This window comes from Leuciscus leuciscus, assembly GCF_965113295.1.
Source record: "Leuciscus leuciscus genome assembly, chromosome: 1".
Taxonomy (NCBI): Eukaryota; Metazoa; Chordata; class Actinopteri; order Cypriniformes; family Leuciscidae; genus Leuciscus; species Leuciscus leuciscus.
Genome location: NC_138725.1, coordinates 37,708,271 through 37,721,561, shown reverse-complemented (window position 1 = coordinate 37,721,561; position 13,291 = coordinate 37,708,271). Strand labels below are relative to the sequence as shown.

At 33.3% G+C, this 13,291-nt stretch overlaps 1 protein-coding gene across 1 annotated transcript in view; it reads left to right on the top strand.

The window, feature by feature from the left end:
• Positions 1–13,291, top strand: part of LOC309506967 (uncharacterized protein) — a 96,424-nt gene that overhangs the window by 72,686 nt on the left and 10,447 nt on the right. The window lies entirely within an intron of this gene.

Here is a 13,291-nt window from a genome sequence, read left to right as displayed (position 1 = left end):
TTGACACACACACTGTAACAGCAGCCAAAGAAAGACAAAATATATAATAAGAGTTAAGATCCCAACTAATGGAAACACTAACCACTGTTATGGTGACTACAAATGAAACATATTAGAGTTAAACCTCTGTTAATTATCAATAAAAACTTGTGTAGACGTCTGACAGAAATAAAGTCAGTCTGGTTAGTAATAAGTGAAGCTGGTAATGCTGTTTGTGGAGTTGTTTAATCCTCCTCTGCTGAGATCTTCACAGATTTAATGTCTTCTTTTCTCTTCAGTTGATTTCATCTAAGGCTGTGTCTGAAGTCAGTTGTAGTTCTTGTGTTTCTGCTCGTCTCTTTTTCTGTTTTCTTCTTTCCTTCAGGGATTCTGGTTGTTAACAGGCTTATTAAGGCTGAGATGACTCTATATTTAATATACACAGATTTTGTGGCTCAGATAAGGTCCAGTTCTGGTTTATTTCTTTGCTCTTGGCTGACATGTGGCATTGCTATGGCCTGCTTGTGGCCCAGATCTGGCAAACAGGAGTGGGCCACCCAAGTGCCGTCATTCCACGCTGCATGTGGGCCAGATCCGCATTCCACAAGTGCCAGATGTGGGCCGGATCTGGGCCGAAACAATGTTGCTATCTGGGTATTTACTAATATATCATAATGTATGTAATTTTATATTCATTAATACACTTAATAATATATAGATGTGGTCAGATATGGCACTGAATGTCAAATATTGCAGATTTATTTACTCATGCAAAATAAACACACATGTATAGAGAAATATATAATGTAATATATTTCTTATATGTTTTTATTATTTACATTATAAATGTTTCATATTTTCAAGCTAGTTAATAAGAGCATGCACAAGCACACACTATATTAATATTGAGCAAAAAACATAAAAAAAACCACTTAATTTTAACATTTGCTCTCGTTCAAATCGAAAAAAACTGTAATATTTGAACTTGAATGACTACACCGTATGCAACCAACCGACTGGATGTGAAGTATTAAGATCAAAGCTATGAGTGTAAAGTTTGAAAAACTGATGTTTTCATTAAAATGTTACAAACACTAGGCTATTTCTGTAAAATGGTTATGATGATTATTTACACTACCAGTCAAAAGTTTTGGACAGTAAGATTTTTTTATGTTTTTTAAAGAAGACACTCCCCAAGCCTGCATTTATTTGATCCAAGCATGCTGGGAACTAGAAATCTGTTGTAACTCATTCCATGAATGTGTGTGTGTGTGTGTGTGTGTGTGTGTGTGTGTGTGTGTGTGTGTGTGTGTGTGTGTGTGTGTGTGTGTGTGTGTGTGTGTGTGTGTGTGTGTACTCGTCTATCTATCTAAGAGGGGACCTTGGTGTCGTTACACACTCACTAACAGGGGACCGTCGAGCCAAGTGGGGACATTTTTCAAGTCCCCTGTTGGTCATGCTTTAAAACATGTTAAAATCAGCTAAAACACGCTCTGGTTAATTTTTTACATTTTTGACCAAGTGGGGACTTACATGTGTGTGTGTGTTTAAGTCCATACTCAGCAGCGCTCCTGTAGGCTGGAGCAGGAACTGCAGTGGCCCATTAACACACGTCGTTCACACTTCTCTATTGTCTGAATGGCTGCTGTCCTAGAGAGGCTCTGAGACTGTAGAGCTGCTGTTTAACTGCTTCAGTAACACTTTATAATAACTCCACGCTATTAATCATTAGTTAAGCATTAGTAAACAGTTAATTAATTTATAAAGCATTAATATACACTAATAAGCAGTATATAAATGCAGTTATAAATGCTTTATTCCTGTTTTAAAAGCATATCTATAATGTGTTTAATAATTGTATTTTCATACTTTATTAATGATCAATTTATCATTTCTAAATGAAGTATAGCATCATTTACAAAGCAGTTATTTAGGAGTTGTCAGTGGTTCATAAGATCCCTTAGAAAGTGTGAGTAAATGATTCAACTATTTCAATGTACATTCATACATCATACACTTATTATTCAGACATATAGTAATAGTTACTTAGTGTGTTAATAAATGCTTTATTAACATGTATTTCTACTGTAGTTCAGGTAGTTATAAAGCATTTAGTAGAGGTCAGTTCACTATTTTTTGTGAGCTCATCTAAAGTGAGGACTAGTTATGCTAGTTATGTAGGAGATTTAAAGGCTGTTCATATTTCTATGTTCTCTATCACTGTGTTGTGTTGTGTGTGTTTCCTTTTTCTGTTTAGAAGATAAATTAGTCTTTAAATCTCCTTTATAAATGCTTTAAGCATAACTAGTCCTCACTTTTGCTCACAAAATAGTGAACTGACCACTACTAAATGCTTTATAACTCCCTGAATCTACTAAATTTACTCTAAGTGATCTTATTAATCACTGACAACTCCTAAATAACTGCTTTGTAAATAATGCTATACTTCATTTAGAAATGATAAATTGATAATTAATAAAGTATGAAAATACAATTATTAAACACATTATAGATATCCTTCTAAATCAATAATACAGCATTTAAAGCTGTATTTATAAACAGCTTATTAATGTCTGCTTTATGAATTATGATTTAACTGTTTACTAATGCTTAACTAATGATTAATAGGATAGTTATTATAAAGGGTTACCATATATATTATATTATATTTTTCATAATATAACTTCAAATGTGCATTTTTTTATAAAAAAAAAAAAAAACATGCCAAGAGGGGATCTGCAACTAAATGTCATAATTATAATGTAATTATTATTATATTATTAAGATATTAATAATGTGACTGATAGTATTGGCTGCCTATTAATTAAAACATAATTTCTACTCTTAAAAAAAATCAATAGACATGTCCTTATTTTTCTGTTTCCTTTGTTTCTAGGATGTTGATGTACAGAGATATTCAGTGTTTGAAATATTGCTAAATTTAAATGCAACCAAACATGTCGTTCGTTACCATCCAACAGTGGACCTTTCTTGATCTAATTCAAAACTTTTGAGTTGACTTGCTGCATCTGGTCATTTTGAAGAAACAAAAATGAAATACACAATTTTCTTTTAAGGTCTTTTTTCATAATATAACTTCAAATATGCAAAAAAATAATAATATTTTAAACATGCCAAGATGGAATATCATCTCTGAACGATTTCTACCTATACAAGAGGGGACTCGCAATAGCCTGCAATGGAACTGTGTGTGTGTGTGTGTGTGAACAGTTAAGTCTGTCTTTATTTTGTAACTATAGTTACAAAATAAAGACAGACTTAATTGAATGTAATTGCTTGAGGAAAGACCATTTAAATCTACAACGGGGTAAAAAATACAGACGGTCCGGCAGCAACAGTTCAAAAGCAGAGGCGAGAATATCCTCTTATCATTCATAATATAATTTTTTTACTTTCTATGCTTGGTTATGCAGTCCCTAACAATTTACTTGCCATTGTTATGTGTCATTGCACACACACATACATATCTATATTACTAACAGACCAATGTCGCTCTACACTGGCCGAGAGGGGACTCTCGGAACGATCTCTATCTATACAAGAGGGGACTTGGCTGCAATGGAGCTGTGTGTGTGTGTGTGTGTGTGAACAGTGAAGTGAACTGGCAGTGAAGTCTGTCTTCATTATGTAACTATATATATATAGTATATTATATAGTATATTATATATTACGCCTTTTATCATTCATAACATTATTTTTCTTATTTAACGCTTATTTTCTCTCTTCATAGATACTTTCTATGCTTGGTTATGCAGTCCCTTTAGGGTTTATAGGATTAATCAAACAGAAATAGCTCTTTAAGGTAACGATTTCAGGTCACTATAGTGACCTATATTTAGTATAGCGTAAAGCATACTTTATACAGTGAATAATGATTTTATTAATCAAAATGAACTTCGCGTCCCCAGTTGGATGGTAAAGAACGATACGTGTTTGGCTGCTTTGTACATTTCTTGCCATCACAAACACACTGTAAAGATTTTGGAGGTCAATCTCAAAATGTTATGTCGACTTGCTGCACTGAACATTTTTAGTTGGTTCAGTTGAAATATATGAAGTAGGGATGTTCATTTAACATTTTGTTTTCTGACTGAAAGCTGATGGTTGTTAACCAGTCATCATCAGTTAACTGACATGATTTGAAGGTTAGATTAGAATTAAATGGACTTAGAATAGATAGGTGTCTGTGACCAATTCAAAAACCTAAAAAATGTAGATTTACATGTGCAAATAGCAGCATAAACAACAGAACATGAGGATTCACACATCAAGCACCCGCAGTGCTTCTGTGAACACAGTAAACCAGAATAAAAGTGTATATATAACTGTATATATAATAAATAGGCCAACTTAAATGAACAATTAACAAAACTAAAGTGCAATAAATAATACACGCTTTAGGGTCTGTTTACACGACATCATTTTCAACTGAAAACTGAAAACGTTTTGGCCGTTCATTTCAACGAAAATGCCATTTTGGGGGCCTGACAATGCAAGCTTTTGAAAACGAGTTTTTGTGAGCTCATCTAAAGTGAGGACTAGTTATGCCTTGTAAAGCATTTATAAAGGAGATTTAAAGGCTGTTAATATTTCTATGTTCTCTATCACTGTGTGTGTTTGTTCCCTTTTTCTGTTTAGAAGATAACTGAGTCTTTAAATCTCCTTTATAAATTATTTACAAAGCATAACTAGTCCTCACTTTAGATGAGCTCGCAAAATAGTGAACTGACCACTACTAAATGCTTTATAACTCCCTGAATCTACTATATTTACTCACACTTTCTAAGTGATCTTATTAATCACTGTAAACACCTAAATAACTGGTTTGTAAATAATGCTATACTTCATTTAGAAATGATAAATTGATAATTAATATTTAATAAAGTATGAAAATGCAATTATTAAACACATTATAGATATGCTTCTAACTCAATAATACAGCGTTTAAAGGTGTATTTATAAACTGCTTATTAATGTCTGCTTTATGAATAATGATTTATCTGTTTACCAATGCTTAACTAATGATTAATAGGATGCAGTTATTATAAAGGGTTACCATATATATTATATTATATTTCTCATAATATAACTTCAAATATGCATTTTTTTATATATAAAAAAAAAAAAACATGCCAAGAGGGGATCTGCAACTCAATGTCATAATTATAATGTAATTATTATTATATTATTAAGATATTAATAATGTGACTGATAGTATTGGCTGCCTATTAATTAAAACATAATTTCTACTCTTAAAAAAAATCAATAGACATGTCCTTATTTTTCTGTTTCCTTTGTTTCTAGGATGTTGATGTACAGAGATATTCAGTGTTTGAAATATTGCTAAATTTAAATGCAACCAAACATATGTCGTTCGTTACCATCCAACAGTGGACCTTTCTTGATCTAATTCAAAACTTTTGAGTTGACTTGCTGCATCTGGTCATTTTGAAGAAACAAAAATGAAATACACAATTTTCTTTTAAGGTCTTTTTTCATAATATAACTTCAAATATGCAAAAAAATAATAATATTTTAAACATGCCAAGATGGAATATCATCTCTGAACGATTTCTACCTATACAAGAGGGGACTCGCAATAGCCTGCAATGGAACTGTGTGTGTGTGTGTGTGTGAACAGTTAAGTCTGTCTTTATTTTGTAACTATAGTTACAAAATAAAGACAGACTAAATTGAATTGAATTGCTTGAGGAAAGGCAATTTAAATCTACAACGGGGTAAAAAATACAGACGGTCCGGCAGCAACAGTTCAAAAGCAGAGGCGAGAATATCCTCTTATCATTCATAATATAATTTTTTTACTTTCTATGCTTAGTTATGCAGTCCCTTTAGGGTTTATAGGATTAATCAAACAGAAATAGCTCTTTAAGGTAACGATTTCAGGTCACTATAGTGACCTATATTTAGTATAGCGTAAAGCATACTTTATACAGTGAATAATGATTTTATTAATCAAAATGAACTTCGCGTCCCCAGTTGGATGGTAAAGAACGATACGTGTTTGGCTGCTTTGTACATTTCTTGCCATCACAAACACACTGTAAAGATTTTGGAGGTCAATCTCAAAATGTTATGTCGACTTGCTGCACTGAACATTTTTAGTTGGTTCAGTTGAAATATATGAAGTAGGGATGTTCATTTAACATTTTGTTTTCTGACTGAAAGCTGATGGTTGTTAACCAGTCATCATCAGTTAACTGACATGATTTGAAGGTTAGATTAGAATTAAATGGACTTAGAATAGATAGGTGTCTGTGACCAATTCAAAAACCTAAAAAATGTAGATTTACATGTGCAAATAGCAGCATAAACAACAGAACATGAGGATTCACACATCAAGCACCCGCAGTGCTTCTGTGAACACAGTAAACCAGAATAAAACTGTATATATAACTGTATATATAATAAATAGGCCAACTTAAATGAACAATTAACAAAACTAAAGTGCAATAAAGAATGGACACTTCAGGACATAATTTTCAATTTTCACCTGACAATGCAAGCTTTTGAAAACGAGTTTCAAAGTGCAAGGTTTTGAAAACGATGCCTTTACCATCTGCATGTAAACAACATAAACGTGAATTTGTGAAATTGGTATGTCATTCCAACCCGGTCACACTAAATGTGTCTCTATAGCACACATTGTGTTTATTGTGCAATTTATACGCGAAAAGGAGTTTCTGTGTGCATATGATACGCATGGGTGGGTTTAGGGTAGGTTTAGTAATGGTGTGTAATATGTAATATGTGTTATATGTTTGGTTAGGATTAGTGTTGTAGGGTGCATGACATGTGTATTCACCTTATTTTCCACGAGGGTGACGCCATTACGTTCGTTTTGTCATCTTACTTTGGGCTGAGAGGGACCTCAACTTCCGTCTGAAAGGACGCTAGTTTCTAGACGTAATTCTATTGTTCTAACGGTAAAATATGTCAAGTATTATATGGTCAGTTAGGGGCTGCCATAACAATTGGATTAAGAGGATAGAACAATTTAACCAACAGTGTTACGAACACAATGTAAAGCGATCGGAATGTTGTGGTGTACTTTACGATTTACACCCGGATGTGCCGTGTCAGTTTAGCGGAAGTCGGATGACAAATTGCGGAAGCGCAAAGTATTAAAAGTGGGCGGGGCGGAATAAGGTGAATTACACGCAATAAAGTGCTATCATATGAATGTATTAAATGCATGAATAAGCCTTTCTGCATCTGACAGGGATAAATAAGTTTGAATTCTGGCAATATTTTTAAGATGGAAAAATGCAGATTTTGAAACCATTTTGATATGGGCATCAAATGACAAATGCGGATCAAAGATAACACCTAGATTTCGCACTTGTGATGCTGGAGACAATAATTCAGAATCAGAAAACAGACTTAGACAGTTATGTTTGTGCAAATCTGTCAGCATACCAAAAAGTAACAGTTCCATTTTTGATTTGTTAAGCTTAAGATAGTTGTCATGCATCCATACCTTTATTTCTTCCAGACATACGGTAAGAGCTGTAATTGCGAGATTTGGATCAGGGAGTGAGCTAACATAGATCTGCATGTCATCAGCATAACAAGGAAAAACCCCGTACCGTACTTTCTAATAATGTCACCAAGCGGCAACATATAGATGCAGAACAAAGTAGGTCCTAGTACTGACCCCTGCGGGACGCCCTGCTGTACTAATGTTGCCTCCGATTTGTTCTTCCCCAAATAAATATACTGCAAAGAGATGCCAGAGGTGCCTAACAAAACACGCAACCTGTCAAGGAGGATGATATGACATATAGTGTCAAAAGCAGCGCTAATGTCTAGCAGAACCAAAATGCTGCAAGCACCCATATCAGCAGAAACATTAGGCGTTTCTCAATAGCAAGTACGCACAGTTTGGACTTGCCAAGTCCAGCTCAGGAGAATGACTCCCGAGGACGCGAGTCCGGTAATTCTGCTAATGGAACAGCACGTTCTTCAAAGCGTCAGTCAGCTTGCTCTGCTACTCCGGTTATCTCTGTATGTACATTTTAGGCAACAATAAAACAAAATATGTTATAAAACACCACACTGCCTCTTTTCGTTTTCATTTAAAGAAATCTTAAACATTATAGCCACACAAATGGTGATTGCCTGGATCTCACAACCTGGATCAAATTTTCATAAATCTTTATAAATAAACCACAGATTTGAGCTTTAAACAACTACATTCTCGCCTGAAAAACTCTTAAATTTACATTTTGTGACACAGTAACAGTAGTATTATATGTCAACTGTAAATTAAAAGATGGCGCTTCTTATGTTGTCATTCCCCTTGTAGCACGCGCAAGTGACGATTCTCTGTCAACCAATCAACGTCCTGCAGTTAGTCTAGCTCCACCCTTTAGTACCATACCACTGTGCTGGTACCCCAACGGAAGGGTACCCAAAAAGTGTTAAGGTTCGGCTTTTTGGTACCATTCACAACTTTTGACAGTGGAAACGGAAATAAATGCATACCGTACCGTACCGTACCGCTCAGTGAAAACAAGCCATTAGAGATTAGAGTCGAATCTTCCCTAACAATTTTTAAGTCTCTTTTAAAAAGGTATTTGTTTTCTCTGGCGTATTGATTTTTTTTTTTTTTAAATGTATATATTATATTATATTTTTGTGTATTAGAGTGTGTATATTTAGGATACGTATTTAGTTGTCTTGTACAGCACTTTGGCCAGTCTTGTGGCTGTTTTAAATGTACTTTATAAATTAATTAAACTTGAAACCACTGATTGTAATAATACATCAAAATTCTTACTGTCAGTTAACCGGTTAGTCATAGTATTCTCAATGTATTTTAACACTGGCACTTTAGTTGAACCATCTGAATATTTTAAATGCAACAATCAACATGAAATTGAGTTTTGACCTTTGTGTATTTTTTTTACAGTGTATTTTTTAGGGCAATAAACCCAGACAGCAACATAGTGTTGGCCCAGATCCGGCCCACATCCGGGCTGTGTGGATTCCAGATGTGGGCCAGATCCAGGCCGATACTATGTAGCTGTCTGAGACTGGTGTTTTAGTGTTATTATGAACATCGCCATCACATTCAGAGATACTGCTAAATGTAAAAGCAATCAAACGTGTCATTCTTTATTATCAAACAGTGGACAAAATAAGTAAATTTGTGTAATGAAATGAATATAACATGTGCATGCATACTGCTGCTGCTTATCTTTAGCATGTACACTAACTTGTGTGGAAATGGGCATGGAATGGTGAAAAAATGCTGACCTAAAAATTGTTACACTTAATTTAAGTGATATTACTTAACATTAATGAACCAACATACAATAAAACTACCAAAACACATCATTCATGTCTCAAATTAAGGCATTCTTTCAGAACTCTAGTGAAGGTTTCAGCCAACAAACATAAATTAAATATACAAAACAAAAAACACACAAACAACAGGCAGCAATATGCACTATTTTCTGCTGTTCAGAATTCAATGAGGTTTATGTTACATGGTTCATGTTTACATTAATGTACAAACCTTTTGTATAGATGGTGATGAAAATGAAAGACTAAGACTTGTGTATGTGTTTAGCTACATCTTATTTTTTCTGATTTAAAAAAATTATATTTCAGAATAATATATATCAATGTGGTATACGGTAGAAATATTACACATTTCAGTCTAGCTTAGGTTTTTAAATTAAATAACACAGTCTTGGAAATAATATGTAAGCATGTGCAAATAAGCCTGTATAGTAAATCAAGTTCTGTTGGTCTTTGTGTTTAAGTGAGAAATTAATTCATTTAAATTGAAAGATCTCAATGTTTATAAGATCTTTCAATTATGTTTAACAGTTTTGAGTGTATAAAAGAGTGTATAAAAATGGGCTCTGAGTTTTGGCAGTGGTTGTGTCTAAGTGAAATATGTAGTTTGGAAGATGTAGTCACTGAATGCATTAATACAACATTGAATGACACAGACATTTGCAACACTTCTACAGTAATACCGTAGTAAAATATATTCAGAATCTAAAAAATTAAATACTATCAAAACAATTAGATGTAGCTGAACACATACAGGTATTAATCTTTCAGTTTCATCACCATCTATAAAAAGGGGAAACTTGGGGGAAAATGTGTACTGTACTGTAAACAATGACCATGTAACATATAATGTTGTGAATTCTGAACAACAGAAAACAGCAGGAATATTTTATAATGCTTCCTGTTATTTGTGTTTTTTTATTTAACGTGTGTTTTTTGGGGGTAAAACCTTTTCTAGTGTTCTGGAAGAATGAGTTGATCTGAGAATGAAGTTTCAGTGCATTTTGAATGTGAAATGAACTGCTGTCAAGCTGTAAGTTGGTTTGGAGAAGATATCATGGTCTTTTAACCTGACATCATTTAAGACATCATTTAAGACTGTGGTATAAATGATTGAATGATTTAACCATAACTCATTACTATCCTTGATTTCTAAAATAGGTATTTTTCATGTGTATGTAGACTAGGGTGTGTGATATTGAGTTGTTGCACTTCCCCCCCACACACAATTTACATATCAATGCAGGAAGGCCTTAAAGGCCAGTGTTTTTCTTAGGTGAGAGCCAACAACCCCCAGAGTCCTGTTACCAATATCTGTGCAACTTCTCAAATACACTAGAATAAACTAGAGAAAACGCTGGGATTTACCCTGCCAAATTAAATTAAATTACAGGTTTTTACAATCACTAGGACACATTTCTCAATATTTAGGTACATTTTCAAAACTCTTCACTCAGTTCTCCTAACCAACTTACAGCTTGACAGCAGTTAATTTCTCATTCAAAATGCACTGAAACTTCATGTCTCAGATCAACTCATTCTTCCAGAACACTAGAAAAGATTTAACAACAAACACACTTTGTCACTCATAAAACAAAAAAAAAAACACAAACAACAGGAGCATTACACAATGTTTTCTTTTGTAAAATGCTTTCATAAAACAAGAATAACACTATCTACTGTTTATAATTCACTGCAGTTGATGTTACATGATCCTTTTTGATTACAGCCCAGTTATCATCTATGATAATATTGAGCAGGTGGATACCTATAAGTATATAGGTGTGGTCATTGATCGTTCATTTACTTGGAAAGCCCACATTGATTATCTTTGTTCAAAATTCCGGCAACGATTGTATTTTTTAAGAAGACTTAGGCTGTTTGGTGTAAATCAGAGAATTATGCAATTATTTCATTATGCCGTTTTAGGTAGTCTTTTAAATTATTGGATGCACACTTCATATGGCAATCTTTTGGTCCAATTAAAATCACAGCTTGTACGTCTTGTGAAAACTGCAATGTTAAGTTATGGGTGTAAGAGAGTACTCATCACTTCAATCAATTTACGAATCGTGGATTTTTAAAAAAAATGCACAGACAATAGTGAGTGATTCAAGCCATGTTTTATTTCCAATGTATCAGCTTCTGCCATCAGGGAGAGGGTATAGAGTCCCACTGAGTAAGAGGAACCGTTACAAAAAAATCATTTATTCCTGTATCTATTAATATGTTAAATAGCAAGATGTAGTAATGCCGTTTTTTTAAAACTCTTTTTGGTTTGTGTGTGTATGTATATGTTGTGTACTAATGCAGCTTTGAGTCCAAGACAAATTTCCTGAAAAAGGGCAATAAAGTAAAGTATACTAACAAACTAACTTTTTAACATTACTGTACTAAAATATTCCTAAGTTTCCCCTTTTGTATAGATGGTGATGAAAATGAAAGACTAACACTTACATCTAATTATTTTGATTATATTATATTTTAGAATCAGAATATCTATTTCAATGTGATTGAAATTACTTGTTATTTTTAACAGTTTAACAGTACTATTATTATTAACAGTTTTAAAAAGAGTATGTAAACATGTGCAAATTAGCCTGTATAGAACATAAAGTTCTGTTGGTGTTTGTGTTTAAGAATAATTAATGTAAATGGAACAAAATGCATTCAATGACATCTTTCAAAGCAGTGATCCACAGTTTAGCTCACATAGACGGATGGTGTGATCACTGTGTGAAGAGAGTTTTGAAAAAGTGACTTTAGAATTGGGAAACTTACATTTTATTTGTGTTTGGAATAATCATTAATTTAGTTTCATTGCGAACATAGTGCTAAACAAGTAAACAAGATTTTATATTTAAATATTATATTATAATATATAATACTGATTTCAGAAAATCCCTGGGAGTGTGAATGAACAGAAATCAAACAATCGCGGGACAAATTATCAGTGTATTTTCCGGAATCTCTGTGTGAACGGGGCTTATGTGAGCCAAACTGTGGATCATTTATTATTGCTTTGGCAAATTTTTTTATTTATTTCTCACTTAACACAAACACCAACAGACATTTATGTTCTATACAGGCCAATTTGCAGATGTTTTAAATTCTGAATCTAAAAAAACAAAAAACAAAAAAATTATATTTAACTAAACACCTATACAAGTGTTAATCTCAGTTTCATATTTTTGTACAGTATTGTAAACGTGGATAATGTAACATTAACTGCAGTGAACTGTAGATAGTGTAATTCTTGTTTTATTTATTTTTTAAATACATTTTTACAAAAGAAAACTTTACAAAATAAATTTGGCAGGGTAAATCCCAGCGTTTTCTCTAGTTTATTCTAGTGTATTTGAGAAGTTGCACAGATATTGGTAACAGGACTCTGGGGGTTGTTGGCTCTCACCTAAGAAAAACACTGGCCTTTAAGGCCTTCCTGCATTGATATGTAAATTGTGTGTGGGGGGGAAGTGCAACAACTCAATATCACACACCCTAGTCTACATACACATGAAAAATACCTATTTTAGAATATCAAGGATAGTAATGAGTTATGGTTAAATCATTCAATCATTTATACCACAGTCTTAAATGATGTCTTAAATGATGTCAGGTTAAAAGACCATGATATCTTCTCCAAACCAACTTACAGCTTGACAGCAGTTCATTTCACATTCAAAATGCACTGAAACTTCATTCATGTGTCAGATCAACTCATTCTTCCAGAACACTAGAAAAGGTTTTACCCCCAAAAAACACACGTTAAATAAAAAAACACAAATAACAGGAAGCATTATAAAATATTTCTGCTGTTTTCTGTTGTTCAGAATTCACAACATTATATGTTACATGGTCATTGTTTACAGTACAGTACACATTTTCCCCCAAGTTTCCCCTTTTTATAGATGGTGATGAAACTGAAAGATTAATACCTGTATGTGTTCAGCTACATCTAAT